We start from the raw sequence: 20,397 nt of genomic DNA, 5'->3' as shown, positions 1-20,397 counted from the left end.
TAGATATAGCCATGATTTTAAAAAAATTGCTGATACATTGCTGGTGTGAAGTTATTAGTAGCACAGATTTTGATGTCTATTTGTTACAGCAGAGATGCTGATCTATGTTCATGACAAAAGGCCATATTACTGAGAGGCTGGACTATTGACGGCTGAATGAGTGGAGTCTAGTATATAAAATGTCATACAGAAAAAAGAATACCAATATAATTGGTCTGTTATTGGACATTATACATTTTTCAGCTAATAGATTCCTGTATTGGTATTATAAATTTACTCATTTGGGACAAATATTTCAGGTCCCTTATGAGAATAGTTTTCTGTAACATAGAAAGGAATACCAGAAGGAGCATTTTAAAGGATAAACACAATGACAAGCTAATGGAAGTAGAGGAAGAAGCAGAATGAAAACGCTGAAGGACGAGGACAATCTCTACATCTTCATTACACTGCTGTCTTCAAAGAGACTGGCTCCTACCTCATCAATTCCAGTAATACATCAATTTCTTCTTAGCTACAAATGAGCTTGTTTCTGCTTCTCAGTTTCATCAGGAGGGTGGCCTTCAACACTCAATGAGGCTCCACCTTGACAGATCTTCCAAGATATGGAAGATGTAGGATATGAACAAAGCCAGATAAATGCACAAAAAGGAAAGAACAAAAAGACAATGTGTTTTTTTTGTTTTTTTTTCCCCGGCCTCAACTGACCAATTCACTCTTCCATGATGGGAATTAAATCCCAGGCAACGTAACTGACTTTTGAAGTGTGAGCAAAAGTTTTGACCCTTCATAATTGTAGACAAGTAAAAGACCTCTTGGGCACACACTGCATCCACATGGCAAACTTAATTGTAATCTTATCTTAAAAGCTCCCCCCCCCCCCCCACACACACAATCTGTGAAGTGACAGTGAGGAAACAAGCCTCCTGCACAGGCAGTGTTATAGATGGTAGTCAGTGGAAAAAGAATAGTGGGGGAAATGGAACAACACGTTGATGCTACACATTTGACCATCGGGTTAGGAGAGAATCTGTCAAAATGCTAAAATGAAACATGTTTTATACTGAAAATTAAAAAAAAAAAAAAAAAAAAAAAATGATTAATGTCTTCAAAATAAGCCCGCCTGGTGGTCATGAAATTTTCACCATCAGAATGTTGGCCAGCAGGGTAGGAGAGGTGGTTGTATAGCGTCGCTGCCGGGACAAAACCTCCTATGTGAAATATTTAAGCTTAGAGCTTTGGCCGGTAAGGTTCTCACATCTAAGGTGCAATACTGTGTGAATATTGTCAAGGCATTCGCTCTTCATAATGTATGTGCTGCGGGTCAGTATCTCCAAAAATGTTATCACATAAGAGGTTTTGTTCCGGCAACGACGATAGGCTACAATTACTAATCACTAGATTGCATGTAAGATGTGGATTTGGCGAAGAATTGAAGGTGTAAAGTGGAGAGATAAAATATCAAATGAGTAAGTTCTGAAGAGAGTGGGAGAAGTGAGGAGCATGCTGACCGTAATCCAAAATAGAAGAAAAACTGGATAGGGCATAATCTAAGACAACACCTTACTACGAGTAGCAATTGAAGGGATGATAAAAGGAACACGAGGAAGAGGAGGAGACAATATCAGTTATTAGACAGCATTAGAAAAAGAAAGGAAGGTTATGCTGAAGTGAAGAAAAGGGCACAAGATTGAGAGATATGGAGTTCACAGCCACGATTGGACCTGCCGAATGGCAGAACAACCTATGATGATGAGATTGGGTGGCAAAAGCCTAGATTCAATTCCATGCCCACACCATTATTGAGTGAGGGGCTACGACTCTGTTAATGGAGAATCGTCCATTGGATGAGGCAAAGCTTTGAATAGACACCCCTTGTACTATTCACAGGAGTAGGCTGTGCCAGTACTGGGTTTCACCCTATCCGTTCCTACTATCGTACATCACATTCATCTCTAACTCCTATGATGAGGAAGTCAGGAAGACCAACCTGTTGTAAAAATGAAGATTCATCTCACTTTATACCAGATCCATACAGAAACAGGATGAGGGTTGGACGTACATATTAATACTTTTAAATAATGGTAACCTAACAGAAGTTAAGAGCACCATGCCAATCATTTTAGTGCAGTAGCCTATATAATAATGGCGTGTGGCCTCCGAAGAGGCTCGGTGCAGGTCTTGTGAGGATGAATATTCTAATGATGAAGACGTCACACACACACACACACACACACACACACACACACACACACACACACACACACACACACACACACACACACACACACACACACACACACACACACACACACACACACACACACACACACACACACACACACACACACACACACACACACACACACACACACACACACACACACACACACACACACACACACACACACACACACACACACACACACACACACACACTTCCTGAGCCATCAGAATTAACCAATTACGGTTAAAATTCCCAGGAAGAGCAACCTGTTGTAAAAATGAAGATTCATCTCACTTTATACCAGACCCATACAGAAACAGGATGAGGGTTGGACGTACATATTAATACTTTTAAATAATGGTAACCTAATAGAAGTTAAGAGCACCATGCCAATCATTTTAGTGCAGTAGCCTATATAATAATGGCGTGTGGCCTCCGAAGAGGCTCGGTGCAGGTTTGTGAGGATGAATATTGTAATGATGAAGACGTCACACACACACACACACACACATTTCCTGAGCCATCAGAATTAACCAATTACGGTTATAATTCCCAACCCGACTGGGAATCGAACCTGGGACCCCTTGGACCAAGGGCCAGCTTGCTAACCATTTACTCATGGAGCTGGAGAGTGTAGTATATGGAACCCTCAAAGAGATCTTAACTCTTCTGGTTCCTTCTTGAGACTACCTGGGAGGAAGTAAGGTTCTGTCCTCTCCTGAGCGAGATCATGTGTGACCATACTTCACAGATTCTGTGTATGGATGTTAGACCTGTCCTGTGAAGCTTTGGTTTACTGATAGATGGTAACAATCAGAACGTCAAAACTGATATACAGGTCGGCTAAATAGTGCCGTTCCAGGCCTGCAGTGTGATAGCAAAGGCCTTAAGAACATTTTTATGCATAAAATCTTATCCTTCATGGTGAATTCAAGTGCTCTTCTTTTCTGACGATGATATTAAGTTCTGATCACATTTCTATGTATAAAATCCTGCTGATCACATGCAGCTTCTTCTAATTTCGTATATATATGAAGATCAGTTGAAGACAGAAGTGACAGGAAAAGTTTCAACAAGGAGAAACAATATGAAATAGAATACAGGTAGGGCAAGAGTACTTTTATTTGCAGGGATAAAGGAAATGTTTTCATATACCAAAGGATAATTCAAAAAGTGAGAGAAGCATGTGGTTTTTCATTAAAAAAAAGAAAAAACTCAGTACAGATACAGACACTTTATAAATTGGAATGCCAGCCCCATGGTGTAGGGGTAGAGTGACTGCCCCTTACCCAGAGGCTCCAGGTTCTTACCTGGATCTGACGGCTGGTTCGAGGTCAACTCGGCCTACGCGATGATGATGTTTGCTGTTTAAAGGGGCCTAACATCTAGGTCATCGCCCACGTGATTACAATTGAGGAGCTATCTGACGGTCAGATTGTGGCTCCGGTCTAGAAAGCGAAGAATAACGGCTGTGAGAATTCGTCGTGCTGACGACATGACACCTCGTAATCTGCACGCCTTCGGGCTGATCAGCGGTCGCTTTGGTAGGCCACATCCTTTATGGGCTGTTGCACGATGGGGTTTGGTTATGAATACGAAAAATATCGCGTACAATTCTTGCACAGTTGCCTACTTGTACTATTTTCAAAACGGATCTAAAAGATAAGAGGCTGTCCCTTTAAACTTGAGACTACACAAGAAGGAATTTAGAGAGAGAGAGAAAACATACGAGGCGGTTCAAGTATAAAACTGCACTCAAATATTGGCTACAAAATTTAGTATGAGTTTTTCGTATGATTGAAATACGAACTCTGGGCAACATGAGTTTCAAATACACCGCCTTTAGCGGGTGCTCTTTCAGCCCTCTTAGGGCAAGTTTCATAACATTATGTTCTATTTTATATAATATAAATAAAACAAAACTCGTGTATTCTTGTTCCATCCACTGACCACCTTAAATCTACTATTCTTGCGATGAAACGAGCGTTCCTTTCTTCGTAATGTAATATGCCTTACAAGTGGCGCATCGAAATTATTAACTACGATCAACACTAAAAAAGCTAGGGTCTGAAACAAATTGTAGTTACTTTGTATGTCTATGAAGTAGGCAAAAGGCACGAACATATCTTACCTTCGTCAGACGCTGAGAGTTAAGAAATATGATACGGCATCAAATCAGATTTTCCGGGGAGTTAATTACTTCTCGAGAAACAATACCTAAATTTCACATTTTTCGTCAGATTTTTGAACCATGACATGCTAATATTAATTTTCAAAGAAGGACCTTAATATCCGCTGTCTACAGAATAGGTTATGTTTTACCAAAGTGTTTTACGATCCGATGACCGCTGGATTTCCAGTCAGAGCCAGAACACAGAACAATATAGAAGCTTGAGCTAACATCACCAGAGGATCGAGACGGCGGTGGCTAACACTAACGAAGAGTATAAGGTTGTGTTCTGCGGTGCGTCCTCTTTGCTATTTATCCTCTTTGGAACTAACCGCTTCAAGGAATAAATGCTACAATAAATGTTCCACGTTCAAGATTATACATTATCGATATATATATATAAAGATTCTTTAAAATTACAACTGTTAGTAAACGTGCTAAACGTATCGTAAACTGAGATATTTAATAAATATAGGAAACAGGCACATAATTCCTTTGGAAAATTAAAATAGTTGCACATTATATTTTAAAATGTAAAATTTCTTTACTAAAAATCTTCATCTATATAGAGTCTTTGTCAAGCAATGTAATATTTTGTTTCCCTCTCTTAAGGCAGCCATTTTGGTCGATTCAATCACTGTTCAAATGGAACTCAACATCAATAGGCTCTACGCGTGAAATATTGCGGTGCGTTTTATTGGATTTAATTATAAAATACTAATTGTAGGGCCTAATATTTGTTATCAGACGTAAGTATAATTCATTATATTGATGTACAATTGTTTATATTCTTTATAATGTAAGAATTGTAATGCATAGGTGGTAATGATTTTCCCGGACGCTATCCAAACGCTGTTCCGTGTTCCAAGCTTCGGAATTGTCATGGCTGGTTGGTGTTTCATTGATGTTTGAACTTATAAATATTATACTGAGGGTTTTGATTCTGTTTGTATGTAAAAATAAAGTCTAGCACGTTCATGGTTCAAGTACTATATGGAGTATTAAGATGTGTGCATGCCTTAACAATTGCACATTTAACCATGTTAATATTACGGCATTATTATTTTATTACTGTCATCGTTGTTTGCCTGTATCAGAGAGTCTGGTTAGCCCCATCCTTTCGGATGGTGGATGCTAGGATGAGAATTTGTGCCATTTTGGATGTTTCTTGGGGGAGGTTTGATTAGTATGGGTCGATGATTAAAGTCTGCCTGTTCTCGATTACTTCCTCCCTATTAACTCGCAGTCGTAAGCGCACGGTGCAGTAGTCTAAAATTATTATTTAAATAATAGAATAGAGGTGATTATTTATCGTAAGAGTCAAAAGTACATGTTACTGACCGCGCGATAAAAAAAAAAAAAAAAAACCATATATTGCGTACGAACAGAGCGGCTCTTTCTGTAACACCGGGAAACTGGAATAAGCTCTTGACTTAGGCTGTAGTTGCTTGTTTCTTAAGATATGGACGATAATATTTCTCACGCGTATACCATCATTGTTAGTTTTATACTGAATTATAAACTTCATTTTGTGCAAAATGTGGTCACGTTTTCGGAATGTGGTTAGTAACAAACAGAAGCTGGACTACTCTCCTGTTCTGCTCTGTTAGGCTAGATGTGTATATTACTATTTTGATAAAATAGACCTACACAGCTGCATACTGAGCTGAAGCTTTTGACTGTAGGCAGTGGTAATGGATATTCAGGCTTGCAGAGGGTATTTGGAGAATACACTGCTCTGCTCAGCCTATCTGGCGGCCAGTGGGGGGAGAGATGGTAATATACAATTTCTAATCACTAGATTTGATGTTAAAAAGCATGCGTTCAGTTCCAAACCTCACTGCAGTGTTCTTATGGGGGTATGATACGCATAAGTATCACCCAAATATCACAATAAAATTTGTCACAAATGGAACATAACAATTGCTTTTACACATATCAAGTGAAAAATCTCTGGCAAATTAAGAAATACCGTCGTTATTGGAGAAATATGAAAACATACGTAAGGCTTGTAGACAGGACTGGTTTGTCGTATTCCGCTGCTGGTGCCGTCTTTTGTTACTTTCTTCAGGTCCAGGGCTATCACCGTGGAATGGGAGGGCTATGTCTGTGGATTCTCATTATCTTGGTGCATTCGCTGCTGGTGCTGTCTTTTGTTACTTTCTTCAGGTCCAGGGCTAGCACTGTGGAATGGAAGTGCTAAGTCTGTAGATTCTCATTATCTTTGTCCAGATGACTAGAGCGGCCAGTTCAAACAGCAAAATGGAGGTCGACAGAAAAATAGCATGATCCCTGGACCAATAAATATTTTTATTTCTGTTCGAACGAAAGTAGTTCGATCCCTGGACCAATAAATCACTAGTCCTCTGAATTTTTCTTATGTACATTGGCCATACCATTTTGTCGCCTATTAAATATTGCATATCGTGATACAATTCATGAAATGTCATTGACAAGTGAAGCAATGAAGTGACCACAGATATCACACACGAAATTGTTGAAAGTGTAAGGCAAAAGACATACGTGTGTCACTGTGAGCGTAACACCAAATGTACTTGTAAAGTGGTAAAGTACGCATACATAATATACTCCAAAAATGAAATATTTCTTAATTTGCCAGAGATTTTTCTCTTGATATGTGTAAAAGCAATTATTATGTTCCATTTGTGACAAATTTTATTGTGATACCTGGATGATACCAATGCACATCGTACCCTCTATATTGTGCACATCTTAAAGTACACTTTATTTTGAAATAACCTGAGTCTAATCCTGCAGTAGGGAATAGGTCTTCAGTACGCACCACTGGCATGTGTTCAGGAGTATGCATATGGCACAGAAGTTGGTACTCTTTCTGCTAATGTCTTACTCAGTTGCTTGGACAATGCTACAAACAGTTGGAAGTGCTCCTAATGTCTGTGGTCCTGGCTAGTGACTAAATACATTTGTATAACACGTCAAGGATGTATAGAATAGAATCTGGTCATGGGGGCATTGTTTGTCAGACCATTGGCCTAAAAGCAAACGCATTCTGTCCTTGGGAGAAATTCCGTTGACCCTTCATGGAAAATACATTAGAGATCCATTATGGTGGACCACTGTCTGTACAAGGTCAAGCTAGTGGTAAAACTATTGGATTGATGACCTAGATGTTAAACCCTCTTAAACAGCAACAAACCATTTGGCTGGATTGGTTATGTCTGGCTTGTAACGAAACTGGCAAACGTTCAGTTACTGCAGCGCTTTTTCATCGCAGATATCTATGCGCGATTGCACCGTAATTTGTTTCTTTCTCTCTGACTTCTGGCAGTGGACGTGATCAAGTGGTGCACAAGGCTGCCAACTATGGAACTTACTTGTGACTGCTAGTGACAAAGCCATTGGTCTTGATTGGTAACATCTAGCTATACTTCTAATATATTAAAAAATATATTATATATTATTTTATTATATAATATTTTTAAATGTAAATCTCGATTCAATATGGCCCCTAAAAATGAAATTTTTGACACTAAATATACCTCTAATATCTAAAGTTGATTCTGACAATTCTTAGAGGGAGGTCCGTTTACTGCCTGCCGGGGCGGGATAAAGGGAGTGGGGGGTATGATTGCCATGGAAACGAGGGTGGCACGACTGCGGTTGCCATGAAGATAAATCTTCTGGCCAGCTCGTCTTGCTTGGAATTGCCAAACCTCCCACTTCTGAGTTAGATCTTGTCGGAAGCAGTTCGGTGTGAGTGGCATTCTATTTCTGTTTTGTGGCCGTTACTATGTAACGGCATTTAACATACTAATTACCAACAATCGTATTTCAATATATATTTCGAATGATGAATACTCCTAGGGGGGAGAGGGAGGCCCAGGACTCGTCCACCTCGTAAAAAAAAAAAAATACCGCCGGCTGTGGTGTGACAATTCATGGCCAAGGAAGGGAAATTGTTTTACCTCCTATATTTATCCTGATTTATAGTGCAGACAGCGGACATACCTGGCTCTGCCCATACACACGCCGAAGCTTCCCCCACTCACCCCCCTCACAACAGGCGACACCAACACCAGAAGTACGAGATACAATACGCGACAGACAGCCAAGCAGCATACGTCTCAACCACTCCACAACAATATTTACCAACACCAACATCATAAGAAAGGAAAGAGCCACCAATAATCACGACTTTGTCATTCAAATTGAACAATTTCCAGAATATCAGCCACGTCAAACAAGCCAGGATTATGTTCAAGTCGCAAAAACAAAATTAGAAAGATAAAGTGGTTGAGTTATACACAAAGTGTATCGGCTAAGCTTATACAAATTCAGGCTTGTAACTCGCACGTTCGTCAGTCTTTTTTAAAACAACGTAAGAATGTGCTGTCACTTGTCAATTCAGACTACAGACATTTGCGTCGAAACATATCTTCCAGTGTTTTAATGTGTTTATATGTTTGTGTAATGGGCAAATTTCACATTGTTTCATTGTAATAGGTACTGCAAAACAACGCAAGATTTATTGTTACCAGCTGTTTTAGACTTTCAAAAATGCATTCATGCACGTTTAACCATGTTTGCTAATATTTTAATGTAGATATATAATATGCTTTATTGAACTATCAGCATATAATTCCATTTGGTTAGCGTATTTTACTGCTAATTTACTGCTATAACATTAATCACTTCACAAGTATCAACAAAGCTCGCCTCATACATGACTAAACATTTATAAGAATGGAGCTTATTTTAACTGAATAGGCAAACGCCTATGGTAAACTATTCCTACATACTCATTACGCATTAGAAAAAAGACACTCATTTTATTATAATGAGGCATAATACAAAAATGCAAACATAAGATTCTAATGCAGCTGAGGATGAACTTGTAGGAGGTCGAAACCGGTCCTAATATACATGTGAATTCTATCATACATGTGATAATAAATAAGTATTGATCAGGTGGAATTTTTCTTTCTTTATGACATTTGGTCCTATATTTATGCCAATAATTTGTGCAAAGTATAGGACAAAGGGCATGTTGAAGGATTTGTCAGGCTATAGGTACCACCCCTGTTAAAAAATAGTATTGATTTTACATCTTGTAGCACTTTCACATACCAGCGGACTGAGCCTGGATCGAACCTGCTAAGTTGGGATCAGAAGGCCAGCGCTCTGAGCTTATCAGCCCGGTCCCTGTTAAAGATAACGGAACATGAGACCAATATATAATAATATATATACAGTCTGGGCAGGTAGTCTACAACAGAACACAGCGGTCTGAATGAACGAGGGAACAAGTGAGCTGGAATCAAGGGGTAAGAGAAAGGAGTGCTGGAATGTGGCAACATCATGAAATAGCACATACAATGCTCCTCCCTCCAGCCCTACTTGTCAGATTTCATCTTTAGATATTAGAGGTATAGTGACAAAACCATTGGTCTGGATTGGTTGGGTCCAGTGAGTGACAAAACCATTGGTCTGGATTGGTTAGGTTAGTGACAAAACCATTGGACTGGGATCAAGCAAAGGGGGCGGCCAAAGCAGCCGTTAGACCTCTAGCATTCCTTACGGTGAGAGCAGCGCATTCAAAAAACTGAAGTAATTTATCATGCCTGCTATTGACAAAGCTATTAGTCTGTGTTGTACATTGTTTAGTTACAGAGTGCATTTAGTTTGTTTTTTTTAATGCGCAGGTTGGTAACGGAATGCAGTTCATTTCATTGCTGGGAATGACTTCATATCCGATAGTATCTCAGCCAATGGAAATGGTATAGTGCGCTTGAGCAGTGAATAATTTATAATAAATTATATTTAGTTATAAAAGTAAATGACTTTTGGGGGATGGCAGGTGGGTCCTTGGCTGTCACAGTGAACACATCTCTTCTCTACAAGGTATTCCACATAAGATTTGTAACATTTCGAATCCCTTATGATATTATAAAACCTACACACAAGTATAAGAAATTTTATGCATCATACTGTTTCTCAAAAGCATCATACTATATAAAATTCTTATACGCAATACACACATCTGCCAACAGAGGACCGCCAGAAGCGCACTGGTATCTGTACCCTTCATACCACCCATCTGTATGGAGGTGGGTGACATATACAGATCACCAGGGTTCGAAACACTGCACATACTGAATTTCTACTGCCGATAGTGACAGTTTAGGTTGTGATCCACCAAAAAACATTTGTTGTAGAGTTAGGTTCAGTTAGGTGCTACAGCATTCCTAATTGAGCAACTGTTGCTGGAAGCACACTTTCGGTCAAAAGTTTGAATGCCATAAACATTAAAATTGAATAAATGATGGTCTGTTAAGGTTCTGTTCCGTCTGGTAGATACGCCAGGGGTGTACCACGTTAAGGAATGGGCAAGCAACACTACATATGCAATCAGCTCAGAACTGGACAGAGGAATAACTTTTTGCCTAGTTGTAATTCCTCTTAAAACTATTACCATTAACCCTTTAACGCCGAAATGATTTTTTTCATCCACTTTCTTTGAAATTCGTCTAAATTACTTCAGGTCCATAGTATAACATAACTACAAAATATTAAGCTTATACTTTTCACGGCTTCGTCGTTAGGTGGCGTGTTCATATGATCACGCTAGGCGGATGTGTTAGCATTTCAGTCTGTATATCATTTCTTTAGTACTTATGGATTTTATGTATTGATATTGTTAAATTATGAACAAAATACACTAAAATAAACTAAAGATGATTATTTATGAAGAATATACATTAATTACAACATGTACATACATAAATAAAGCAATGAAAGTCTCAAGATATTCGTAATATATTACATTCAAGTTATCTAATTCACAGAAATTACCGAATAGGAACAAATGTAAGAACTGTATGCTTTACACTGTATGAAATAGGACAAAGCATGGAACACAGTGTCCAACATTACATTTTATGCACTCGGTGCGAACAGTACTGGAGCATTCCTTTCCAGCACAGCGTCGTCGATTGCAGGGCGTACCGTCAAGTCGTACATCGTCAGTGACACTACTCTGCTGGATACTGTATCTTGAGGTGATGGGGCGGCCTCTTCCTAGTGGCGTTATTTTGAACTTACTGTACATATGTTTGCACAATGTGGCGACGAAATTCTAGATGTGACAAATCAAATCCAGACCTCCTTAGCAGTAACCATGAATTGTGAATGGATACATCCAGGAGCCGTGTGAATAGCGACCACCAGCATTTCTTTCCACGTATGCCTACTCTGTAGTACGACACATTCTGGTCCATCCTATCTGTTCCACCCATTCCACTGTTGTAAGCTCCAAACACAGCCGGCCGGTTTATACGCACTTTCCTTTTCTCTGCCTGGGAGTATCGTGTTACCTTAGAAACTGGTTCAACACCATGGCATGTTGATGCTATGGTAACCACGGAGTTATCAACCCACCGAACAATACTTATACCCTCCGAGTTCGTTGTCATGTCGTATGTCCCACGAGCCTCTCTCTTCATTTCATTTGAAGGTGTGATCGAGCAGTCTTTGGGAATTCTATTCTCATGAATGGTTCCTGTAGCGCCATATCAGCAATGTTTTAGATGAGCCAAAAGTGCCATTCCAGTAAAAAGATCATCGAAATATAGTTGAAAGGGTAGGTGTGACATCATCAGGTAGTTCTTCCAGCATCAGTACTATTGGAGCAGCACACTTACCAAATCGTTGCTCATATTCAGTATTACCATAAGTATTCTTTCCTTGATATATGTCAAAATTTATGAGATAGCCCGGACCTTATAACCAAAGCGGATGGGCTTTCCGCGGATGAATTGCTTGCAGCTGTGCCTACCATAATATTCCACCATGCATTCGTCAAAATCTAAATCCTTTTCAGGCCGGAAATTCGCAAGGAATCTTTTCTTCAGCATGTTTATAAGAGGTCGTAATTTCCACATTTTATAATTCATATCAGGCTGAGTATTATCCGCGCAATGAATGAAGCGACAAATTTCCAGAAAGCGGTCTCTTCTCACAGCACTTACAACAAGTGTATTACGTACATCATCCGCTGCTTTGCAATACGATCGTTTGCTAGGCACATTGTTGTAACCGGAAAGAATTAGCACAGCAAGAAATACTTTTAATTCCTCCTTAGATATTTTTTGGGTCGTCACAATTCTTAAACAAGGCAAACTTGCTTGATTCTTGAATCATGAACTCCATCACTTCGTTGTCAAACATTAGTTCAAAGCACTCTGTAGGAGATTTGCCTGATAAGGTGGAAAAATCGGCTTCTGGGAATATGCCAATTGAATCTCGGTTGTCATCCTTACTCTACACAGGATTTATTCTTTGATGTTTAGTTTTCTTGCTAGATGACTGATCTAAAATACCTGCTGAAACGGGATCATCGTCTGCACCTCCTATACGATCGTTGCCAGCGAGTACAATTTCTGCCTTACTTGAAAGCTGGCGACCTGTGAGGTTATCAACCAAACCACCAACATCTTCATCTCCTGAATCTTCGTCGGAGTGAATATTCGCTTCCGGAGGTTTAATGAAAATGCTGTTAACATCTCCAATTGGTTCGTTCGATTCAGGAATATCTAATACTTCTTGGAGCGTACTGTCCCTGTAAAAAGGGAAACAAGGTTTTGTAGCTGCATATATGTTAACAAGATGAATTTATTTAAATGTAGAATAGATGACCGTAATGTTTTAAGTGCCTACGGGAGTAATATTTATTGTTAAATGTAAAATAACTGCATCATAATGTGAACATAGATCACTCCCAAACTTGTTAAGCATGAGTTGTGTAATCTAAACATAAATATATGTGAAATATCAAACTTACTTGAAGCGCGTCATCATGATTCTGCTGCTGTGATAATGACACGAAACGAAAGTGCGCCGAAACAATGAGTTGATATGTATCACGTAATAATATGCTCGCACACAGTTGCCACATGCTTCTTGAATTGATCTACACAGTCAGCAATCAATTCCAGTGCTATACAAAGCACTGAGAGCAATCTAAATGAAATAATGCAGGCCCTGATCATATGGACACGCACAGAGCTAACGGGTTAAGGGCACAGCTCTGGACAGACAGTTCAGTTGTTTCGGCTAGTTGTACTTACTGTACTTCCTTTTAAAACAATCGCCGCCACTGGCACAGAACTGGTGAGAAGATTGTATTGTTTTTGCCTAGTTGTATTTCCTCTTGAAACAGCATCACCATGACAGTATCACGTCAACACGAAGCAAGTATTGTACACGCACCTTTTAGAGATAGATGGACACCCTAGTGCTGAATCGGTCGACTTCGATTATCTTCGAGATTCGTATTGGCAACTTTTGAAACACAAACTAAGAATCGCGTATGATCGCTGTGCGACATCTGGCGTACACTTTACTTACTCGTACTGTTGTTGTTTACACAGCAAAGCCAAACTATAGAATTCATGCTAGGAACACGTTTCGCATCGAGAAACGTTATATAGTATTATATATTGTGTGTGTGACACAATTGTTGGTGTAAGATAATATAGGTTTAGAAAATTCATATCGATGGATCATATTATCGATTCAATTCAGATTTCATTTCCATTCAGTTGGCAGTATTACCAGAACTGGCAGTGCTCCCTCCTTACTCCTTAACCCAGTATAAAAATCTGTCACCAAAAAGTGCGCGTACAATACTGTTCCTTGTGTACAAAGATCATGGAAGGTATATTAAATGGAGTGATGAATGATGGCTGCAGTCGGTGTTGCAGACTATTTCCAAAGATTTATTACATTTGTTCTCTCCAGCAATTTGAACATACATGTTGAGGTAGCTGGTGCACAGGCATTTCCTCGTATTAAATTTTAGGACAGATGCTTTGAGAAATTTCCAGTGGATTCAATTGTGTTTGTGTGGGCGCCTGTAACTTTTCTACGAATGCAGTGGAGTGATTTACTGTCAGTCATATTGTACTGATCAGGGAATGTGCTGTCCTGTCCTCAACGGTCATGAAGAAGCATTTCCCAGTCCCTGTCTCGACTCCTCTGGAAACTCATTGGCCTACTACAAAATGTCCTTTGTAAATTGCTCTTGGAAAAGCAGGGGCCTGTTCCACGAACTTACTTTGCAACTTTTCACTTTTCAATTCTTGCAAAGTGCAAAGTCTTTCTGTTCCACCATGATCTAGGTTGTACTTTTCAATTTCTTCGCAAAGTGAAAAGTCTTTGCGAATGAGTGATCCGATTGAGTTTATTCTATGAGCAAACTGTATAGGCCTAATACTCTACGATTTTAATGCGTTCTACTTTTTGCGGCAAACTTGACGGTATAATTGTGGTACCGTTTGAGTTTTTATCATGGGAAAGAAAGGTTAGTATTACAAGAAGCTGGCAGTGCTGTAAGTTGCCAAGGAGAAACGTGACATCCTTTTTGAAAACTTTAAAGATAACCTCTCAAATGACGACGCACATCAGTGTTAACAAGACCCGTCAACACATCCACACACAGAAGGAAATTCACCCTTCATTAGAAATCCCTTCACTGTATTATGTGGATTATCATGCCAACGTACTGTTAGGAAATGTTACATTTACTATAACATCTACAACTTTGATAACAGTTCTGCAAATAATTGATTTTGTTGTCCCATGCATTGGTTTTACACCGTGCAGCTGGGCACTATTTACTAACCAATGTAAGCATATAAGAATTTGTTCTTTTTTGGAAAGGAATTGACTTCTTTTTGTTACATGTTTCAATAAATGATCGATCATTTCAAGAATTTAGTCGGTCTGTGTTGGGGTAATACGAAATCACTCACAAAAGTCCGTCGAAGTGAGGTTATGAAAATTAATCTCTTTGCACGTTCTCTTATTGGATTCTTCATCACTGTCCTCACTTGATGCTAACAAAAGCTCACGTCTTAACGCATTTGAATCACTAAACAAAATTCTACGCCGAGAAACTCGTGTACATACTTGTTAATTAACAGATGAAAAGGGAATCATCTCTTTGCAAGATTTCTGAAAACTTTTCACTTCATTTCTTTGCACTTTGAATTTCTGTATCAATAGAGGAACATAACAGGCTAGAAAAGTGAAAAAGATTCCTAACTTTTTGCTTTTCACTTATGCAAGTTAAATCTGAAAAGTGGTGATGGAACAAAATCTGAACTGAAAAGTGCAAAGTGAAAAGTTGCGAAGTTCGTTCGTGGAACAGGCCCCAGGTGTAGTGGAGGATTGTTTTTGTTGTCTTTCACTGGGAATGCCTTGATCCTTTGATGCATGCACATTGTACACTGTCACTGGTTTGTTTAGAGTGCTCCAAGGTCATGGTTGATTCACACTTTGGTGGTTCATAGTTTCCTTAATTAATTTGGCATCAATAAGAATGTCGTAAGCATATATTTGTGAGACACCAGTTGCAGTATGAATTGTCTGTTCGGTATTCCAGGCTTACCCTATACTGGTTCAGAATGTGAGGAACATTGAATCAATGTACATTTTTGCAATTCCTCTTGATTATTGCATACTGTTATGGACAAATTAACGGACCGTACTGTAGTGAATGACGGAAAGGTGGATAAGTGGTCTCCTTTTATAGGAGGAATGTGTTGTGGTAATGAAACTCGTGATTTGGGTTTCTTTCTTTAGGAAGTTACGTTGGCAAGAGTTCAGAGACCGAATAGTCATCTTTGGTGGTAACTATGAATTACTGAATGACTTACTGATAATATAAATCTTTATTGCAACCAATGGTCAAATAAAAGAATAGAATACATAGCACTATTCACTACAGAGACTTTTCAGAGAGTAGGCTCTCTTTGGACACTCCAAAGCGTGGTAACGGCCACAGAGTCTATTGCACCATCGACATACACAGTCACTATTCGGATCGTGAAAGCGGAGAGTAGCACAAGCCTTGTGGTGAAATCCGTGGACCGCTGCACGGGTCACCGCGTGTCTCAGTTCAAAACAACTTTGTTGCCAGTCAGTTGTAGTCATTGCGTCGGTTGTGTAGAAGTCACTCCATATTTCGGTCTTTTTAAATTTCAAATTATGCAGGAAGTCTTGGTATTCTGTCGTCGATTGCAGGGGCATAGAAAACCGTAGGTCTTCGATGAAAAACAGTTCTCTTGTCAGTTCGTAAACAAGTCTCGAAGGCGTGTATTTAGACACACAAAGGATTCGTTTAAGGAAGGTAGCTTTAACCCTTTCTAATTCCTTTAGGTCTTTCTTTTTCAAGAAGGTCCATATTAGTTCCAGACCGTAAGTTGCAATTGGAGTAATCTTTAGATGAAACAGTTTCATTGCTGTCTCAATTGATAATTGATCGATGTGCTCTATATCATTTATTGCTATTATTGCTGCAAGACTTACTGATAATGTACTGTATATATTTATCAAACTGTCAAGTAACTTGTTAGTCAAGTGGAGAAGCTAATGGACCATGGACTTGAAGATTGCCGGTTCAAAACGACCTATCGCCAAGATTTTATAACAGGTAAGTTAAATTAGTATAATAGGCAAGTATGTTATAGAAATAAGTGTAAGATCGGATAGGAGGATGCCGATGAAGTAAAGGAGGGAGGAGGAGTTTGATGAGATGGAAACTTAAGGGGAAAAACTATTCAGTAACTTAGCTTCTCCCCACCTGAAACCTGCTACCCAGGGAGGTCCTGTAAGTATGTCATAGCTGTGTGGGCAGATTCTGGCCTTGTCAATAAATGTAAGAAATTTATTTTGACTTCAACCTATTCAGTACAGTACAAGATGTTAACGTGTTAGTTAAACATAATTAAAATAGTTGAGACATGTTTCCCACCTTATGTGGGGCATCATCAGTCATATCAATACCACCGAGCTCGATAGCTGCAGTCGCTTAAGTGCGGCCAGTATCCAGTATTCGGAAGACAGTAGGTTCGAACCCCACTGTCGGCAGCCCTGAAGATGGTTTTCCGTGGTTTCCCATTTTCACCAGGCAAATGCTGGGGCTGTACCGTAATTAAGGCCACGGCTGCTTCCTTCCCATTCCTAGGCCTTTCCTGTCCCATCGTCGCCATAAAACCAATCTGTGTCGGCGCGACGTGAAGCAACTAGCACATCAATACCTCAAAATTCTACCAGACGTCTGGTTAGAAAATTGTGAAACATATTGCATGAATGAATACATTAAAAAAAATATTACAATGTCTTATCATTAACAAAATATCAAATTGATTAAAAATAAGTTGCACTAGTGAACATGCTGGTGAATTTCAACTTAAACAAGGCTGTCATGTGTAATCATGACAATAGTGATAGTCTAAAATCTTACTTGATGCTAAAATTCGAAGACTGTATAAAATTTATGTACAAATATTGGGAATTAATGCAGAGTACATATAATTACAAATACTGTACACGTATTTTACATGTGAAATGATTGGAAAAGCATTCCAAATTTATGCTAATTTCTCTTAAATTTGATCTAATATTATGTTCATGATGTGGCCTAATGGGATTAGCATCAATATGTGGTTTGAATGTGATTTGTCACAAGCTCATGTGAAAAACGTTGCAATACGTTGTAATTCAACTTAGATGTCTATGTTGCGTAATTATATTTTAGACTCAAACAAATTAGTTCACTGAAGTGTCCATTGGCTATCAAGTCCTGTTAAAATGTGGCAGAAAGTAAGGTTATGGGTGAATGACATGATAATCTAAAACTGCGGTTTTCTTGTTTTCAATTGAGATGGCATCGTTTTGAGAACACTATATGAGCTCAAACTTGTCTTTGACCCAAGCTGACCAATAGCAACACAAAATGGCCAAAAATCTCACATTTACACAGTCTGTTTTAATTCATCTGCATAAATAAGGATGCTTGTAGGGGAGGACTGGTGGGTCCTTGGCAAGTATTAAGGAAGGATCACTTGTCCACGTTACTTCAGGTATCATTTCAAGTCGTTTTTATATGCTTTTTCATCTGTGGAGTGTCAACGGAACTACCACCTTTACAGCACATTAGTGTTAGTAAGCTTTGATATTTGTGTATGTCTTAAAGAGCCCCATACACACGCAGGCTTCTGGGATACTTAACCTGCTCAGACTTACTTCTGGGAAATATGTTGGAAATAGGCGTGCGGCTGTCAACACGCTCAGACTTGATGCTTTACCGAGGTAGTTGAATAGCGCTAAGCTGTTTAAGATCATGCGCTTTGGATGGTTGAAAAAGTTATACAGTTTGAAATTACACAAGAATCTCGTTTATCCGGCCCTCATTAATCCAGATCTCTGGTTTATCCGGATCGAAAATATTAAATATATATTTTTAATAATAATGCTATTTGCTTTACGTCCCATTAACTACTTTTACGGTTTTTTGAGATGCCGAGGTGCCAGAATTTTGTCCCTGAGGAGTTCTTTTTATGTGCCAGTAAATCTACAGACACAAGACTGACGTATTTGAGCACTTTCAAATACCACCGGACTGAGCCAGGATGGAACCTGTCAGAAGGCCAGCGCCTCAACCGTCTTGAGCCGCTCAGCTCGGCAAAAATATATTTTTTCTTGTACAGTATTTCTTTTACGGGGTCGACTCTTATTGAACGTCTTTTCCGCCAAGGATAGTTAAGGACAGGAATTGGAAGTAATTCGTCCACGGTCTATCAAAGGTACCATCCCGGCATTTGCCTGGAATTGAGAATGGGAAACTGTGGAAAACCATTCCCAGGACAGCCGAGGTGGGATTCGAACCTAGTTTCTTCTGAATGCAACACACTACTAATTCACTGATGGTGAATTGGAAAATGAAACCAGCGCTCCATCAGAAGGAACAATGACTCGAGGAGAGGCAACAATGCAGTTGGACAAACTGATGGCTTATTTAGAATCCCAGACTGAAACCACGCCGGCAGAACTGTTGTTAATAAAATGTCTTCGTGATTGTGTTGCGAGCAAACGCTATACAAATGTAAGCACATTATTTTAGTATATAAAACACTTACATGCAAGGAAAGTGTTCTTATGTTTTTTTGTACAGTTAAAAAAAGGTTATTACTGCACAACTTATGTTAAGAGATTATATAACGTTACTGTATTTTTTTAATTTTTCTGGATTTTTGATCATCCCTTATCGGTTCCAGTCCCACTTAATCTGGATAAACAAGGTTCTTGTATAATTAGGTAGTCTGTATGGGAAATGAATTGTTACTTGGACTTGTGGGTGCGGTCTGCAAGATGATGTGCAAGAAAATCTTTGTAGGTTACACCGCATTTACATTTTTCGCCACAAGTCTGCAAGCGTGCTTCAGGACTTTACGACATAGTCATAATTATTTGTATTGTTGGTCTAGGACTAGCCATAATTTAATTACTTGCACTGTTGGTCCAGGGCTAGCCTTTATTTAATTTCTCGTACTATTGGTTCATGGCTCGTGTATTTTGTTTTGTTAGTGTGAAATGGGCAAAAATATTCAGACTTATTAGACATAATACTTGAAATTCTTTTGTATCAGCCTTCACCATCAACAGGTAACGAAAGGTATGTTAAAGCACAGTACCAGTGAAGAAAGCCGCGTGTGCAGTGAAATAGTCCTGGGTTTGTAGACTATGGTACTCTGTATTTTTATTTTACAGTAGAATTCCACTAGTTCGGCATCCAACAGTCCGGAACGCCCAATGGTCCGGCACCATTCCAGGATTTGTTATTATCTCTTAATGATCTCTCCTGAACAATTATATGCATTATTTGTCGAAACCATTGGAAGTATATTTTTTATTATTTCAAAGTTAAAAGTGTAAATGTATCTGATACAGTCGTTATGCATTGATTTACTTATATATCTCTTATCTCTGGAAATATTCAGTCTAGAAGGCTGTGTGCTACACTGAGTACTGGAAAGCCAACCATATGATTTAAAAAAAACTGATTTCAAAAATTGAATGTGTGGTTCATGTTCAAAAACGGATGGGAACATGCCCTCAAATATTGAAGCGGACGAAAGGAAAAGAGAAGTTGTAGGTGGAAAGACTCTAAATGGTA

The 20,397-nt window shown here is 39.0% G+C and overlaps 2 protein-coding genes across 9 annotated transcripts in view; one reads left to right on the top strand and one right to left on the bottom strand.

Moving 5' to 3' along the window:
* Positions 1-4,567, bottom strand: part of LOC136883265 (terminal uridylyltransferase Tailor) — a 136,056-nt gene extending 131,489 nt beyond the window's left edge. The window contains exon 1 of the mRNA XM_067155476.2: positions 4,359-4,567. The gene's annotated coding sequence lies outside the window, so the exon portion shown is untranslated. The remainder of the gene's footprint in view (positions 1-4,358) is intronic.
* Positions 4,568-5,015: 448 nt separating this feature from the next.
* ZAP3 overlaps positions 5,016-20,397 on the top strand; it is a 491,484-nt gene continuing 476,102 nt past the window's right edge. For 6 of the 8 annotated variants that reach the window (XM_067155237.2, XM_067155235.2, XM_067155234.2 and 3 more), the window contains exon 1: positions 5,016-5,146. The gene's annotated coding sequence lies outside the window, so the exon portion shown is untranslated. The remainder of the gene's footprint in view (positions 5,147-20,397) is intronic. The other 2 variants (XM_068229670.1, XM_068229671.1) reach the window with 2 other exon arrangements.

Source organism: Anabrus simplex, chromosome 11, assembly GCF_040414725.1.
Source record: "Anabrus simplex isolate iqAnaSimp1 chromosome 11, ASM4041472v1, whole genome shotgun sequence".
Classification (NCBI taxonomy): Eukaryota; Metazoa; Arthropoda; class Insecta; order Orthoptera; family Tettigoniidae; genus Anabrus; species Anabrus simplex.
The sequence above is the reverse complement of the archived record's forward strand: the minus strand, read 5'-3'. Positions and strand labels throughout refer to the sequence as shown.